The 3,786-nt window shown below is 47.4% G+C and overlaps 1 long non-coding RNA gene across 1 annotated transcript; it reads right to left on the bottom strand.

Moving 5' to 3' along the window:
- Nucleotides 1–670: 670 nt before the first annotated feature.
- Nucleotides 671–2,633, bottom strand: LOC112482319. The gene is made up of 3 exons (XR_003047277.1): nucleotides 2,561–2,633; nucleotides 2,287–2,454; nucleotides 671–1,699 (listed from the first exon to the last, which is right to left on the bottom strand). It is a non-coding gene; the product is annotated as an uncharacterized LOC112482319 (long non-coding RNA).
- Between the last annotated feature and the right edge of the window lie 1,153 nt (nucleotides 2,634–3,786).

Raw genomic sequence — 3,786 nt, 5'->3', positions numbered from 1 at the left:
TTATAATATATTTGTGTATATATATATATATGGCTGTGTGTGTGTGTGTGTGTGTGTGTGTGTGTGTGTGTGTGTGTGTGTACGTATATACGTATATATATATAATGAGCTCATTTAGGTCAATTAAAAGCTAGAAAATGATTCCAACAGAAAAATGGCTAAATGTGGTCGCTAAGAGGAGAAAAAACATAAAAATGAGCTTAACAGTTTTAAAAGATGCTTCACCACACATCTAGTAAAAAAAGAAATGCAAACTAAAACCATCACGAGATAAGGCTTTTTACCAATTGAAATAAAAATGATCAAAAAGTAGGATGATACATCCTGTTGATGAGGACGTTGGGAAATCTGAGCTCTCAAACACCATTGACGGGAATATAAACTGGTACGGCCTCTTTGGAGTGAAATTTAACAATAGCTAATAAAATAAAATCTGCGCACATCCTCGGGGCCAGTGGTGCCACTTCCAGGAATTACTTTTCGAGCTGTTCTTACACAAGGGAACGAAGATGCGAGGCCAGACCCTGTCATTCCGGCACCATGTGCAGCCTCAGAGATGGGAAGCATCCTCGGGTTCGGTCCACGGGGGGACTTGTGTAGAGCTTGGACCCCGGAGCCCCGCTGAGCTGGAACTAGGCTCCCGTCCGCTCCCCTCACGTCTCTGGTTCAGGGCTCGCCAGGAGAAAGGTGCGGCCGAGCGTGGCGGAGGCGCGGCGCTTCCTGAGTTAGAAGGTGGATGACGGCAGGTACGTTTGCATCTCACATGCATGCCGCTCGCTAACGTGTGGGCGTCACTGCAGCCAGGTGTGCGGCCCCTAATGCGTCTTCCCTGGCAGGGCCCCTGCCTCCTGGCCAGGTGTGAGTTCAGCTCCACGGTCAAGGGCTCCAGCTTATCCGGCACGCCCCTGAATGCTCAAGAATAGAGGTGTTTTCGCTTTATCCTCATGGCTTCCACTTTGTCCCTGGCCCCCTTCCTGCCACCTTCTGTCCAACAGCCGCCCCTGCTGACTTCATATCAAGCACCATCTGGAGAACCCACAGGCTGCTTCAGCGGCCCCCAGACAGCCCGAGGTCTAGTTCTTCTATATCGACATTAACAAAACTCATGAGGATGACATGAGCATCCAACACAACGAGGTGGATCTGTGGGTGAACGCGAAGCAGTGTCCAAGATAATATTAAGTGAAAAGAATGAGGTTCAGAAGAGTCTATGTGGTTTGCTACTTTTTAGGTTTAAAATAAAGTACGGAAATGCACACACGTGTACTCCTCACTAGTCTGGACAAACACGTGGATGTCCTGGACCACCGGCGGAGGGCAGATGAAAAAGTAGCAACGGTCCTCTGGGGAAAAGATAGGGCAGTGACAGACAGGGTGACATTCCATTGTGTATCTTTTGTCCTGTGTGATTTTTTTTCCCCCATGAACTTGCATTAATTTTTTAAAGAATAATGACATTTAAGAAATGAAATAACGCACAGAAATGTCACTGCATAATTCTCCTGAGCATAAGCGGCTCTCGGGGAATGTCCTTACACTCCTCGGGCGTGGCTGTCCCACGCTTCTTTCTCCCGTGACACAGGACGATGCCGTGAGCTGTGCATAGGGAACGGGAGACGAGCAGATGTTCGTTTACGTTAGTCACTCTGAGAGCCAGCGTCACAGCAAAGAATAAGGACATTGCCGCTCCTGAGTTTAGCTGTCGGAGCAGAAAGAAAAGAGATATTCGATAGCTTGCCCTTGACCAAAGAAAGAAAGAACGGGGTGATCTCAAAATTTCGCAAAGGTGCAGGGTGGAGGGACATGCGCCTCATCGCGGCCAGCTTTCTTTATTTCGCTCTGGTTTCCCTGCGAAATTTTGAATTTCATGTAATGCAATAAAATATCGTACGCTGAATCCTGTTGTATTTATAGCTACGAAGTTTAAGAACGATATCGGTATGTGTACGTGCGTTGTGTGTGTGTGCATGTGTGTGAGTGTGTGTGTGGGTGTGTGTGCCCTGAGCCTTAGGAATACATTCCTTTTTATTTATAAAACTCAAAAGTGGTCCCTCTGAAGTCACAGTGAGGAGGATATGCAATCCGGTTTAACACGCACGGGCAAAAAATACCTACGGCAGATTATAAATTCTGTGAGATATGCGCACACGAATATAACATACTCTGGTAAAAATATAAGTTAAAAAACTCGTTGCCTTGAACAGGGCATATTTTTGGCTAACTGGTTGTAAGAATAAAAGCCGTATATTACGGGCCGTGGCAAAGAAAACTGAAAGTCCTACTTACAGCGTGGGAAACTCGTCCGTTCTTTTCACATCACTTCCTCTGAGTGGTTCCCATGAGATTTCAGCAACGCGTACCCGAGAACCAGCCCCCTCCTTCCTCCTCTGCAATGCCTCACCTTAGGAAGGGTGGGGATGGGGGATAGCTATGCATGCAGGGAAGTGACGGGACCTGCAGAGGGAAGGATGGAGGTAAGAGTGGGAAGGTCTCCCACAAGGCGGACCAACCGTTAGCACAATGAGCAGGGACCACAAAGGCCACTGCGCTGAGCTCCTACCTGCTTTCGAGGCTTGCGCTTCCGCCTGGTTTTGACCCCCAGCCCTATGGGAAAGCAAAGTGAATACCAGAAGTGTCACGTTTCAGAAGGGAAGCAAAACCTTTTTATTTAGTTAGTTTTTATTTTTTTAAATAAATTTATGTATTTAAATTAGTTTCTAGTACACAGTACATTGGTTAGACATCTATATAGTTCATAATATGATGCCCCCAATTGCTCCCTCCCTCCCCTGGCCCTCCACCCAGCCATCATATTAATGCTGACTGCTTTCCCTCTGCCGTGCTCCCCATCCCTGTGACCAACTATCAATGACTAATTTGTACTTCTTTAACCCTTGACCCCATTTTCCTGGCCTCCCAAATCCACCCCACTCTGTCCGCCACCAAATTGTCCACTATATTTGTGAGTCTGTTTTCGATGAGTTTGTTCTTTTTGACAGGTAGGATGGACTCAGCATACACGCCAAGCATATCCACAGGCATTGCAACGATTGCTAACTTAAAACGGGTGAAGCACACACACATCACTGCAAATATAATTGTCATCCCTTTTAGGCTAGTGTGGGGTTTCCATGCTGATGAGTTTTCGCAATCAGCCATCAAGCTTTCTAGGGGGAGTTTTCCTTTATTAAATATCAGTTGGTCAGAAAGCATTTGAGAAAAGGAGAAAACGCATTTGTGAGTAGGCAGCGTTTGCCTGCTGTGATGCGTAGTTATCGTTCATCACTCATAAGCATCGCAATCATTATTATTTCCAGGCATTTATAGACCACCTTTCCTCCCCAATCAGCTTATAAATGGTTTCGCAAATGCATTAGAAACAGCATAGATATGGATCACTTCACACAGCTCCAAAGCACAGTCACCTCAAGGGGAATCGCGGGAAGTTCTATATAAATCAGGATAACGTTAAGCCAAGTTAAGGCCAACCGTGAAGAATGGCTTATTTGCCTGAAGCCACAGGGAATATTAGGTAAGCAAAGGACACTTCCCTCCCCCGGTTCCAAGGTCAATGCGGCCTCACCGTTGAGGGCCGAGGTTAATGGCTCTGGATTCTGGGCGGCGGGTGGGGCTGCCGAGCCATCATGCGCAGGTTTTTATCTCCTGGAGGGAGACTCACCAGGTCCGGGCGGGGGCTCCCAGTGTCTGGGATGCCCGGGACTAGGGGCCCTGAGCTCAGATGACGCAACCAATGACCTCCCGAGGCTCACAAACCCGTCAGGACCA

This window comes from Pteropus alecto, unplaced genomic scaffold (assembly GCF_000325575.1).
Source record: "Pteropus alecto unplaced genomic scaffold, ASM32557v1 scaffold195, whole genome shotgun sequence".
In the NCBI taxonomy this organism is placed as follows: Eukaryota; Metazoa; Chordata; class Mammalia; order Chiroptera; family Pteropodidae; genus Pteropus; species Pteropus alecto.
Note: the sequence above shows the minus strand (reverse complement) of the source record. Positions and strands in the feature narration are given on the sequence as shown.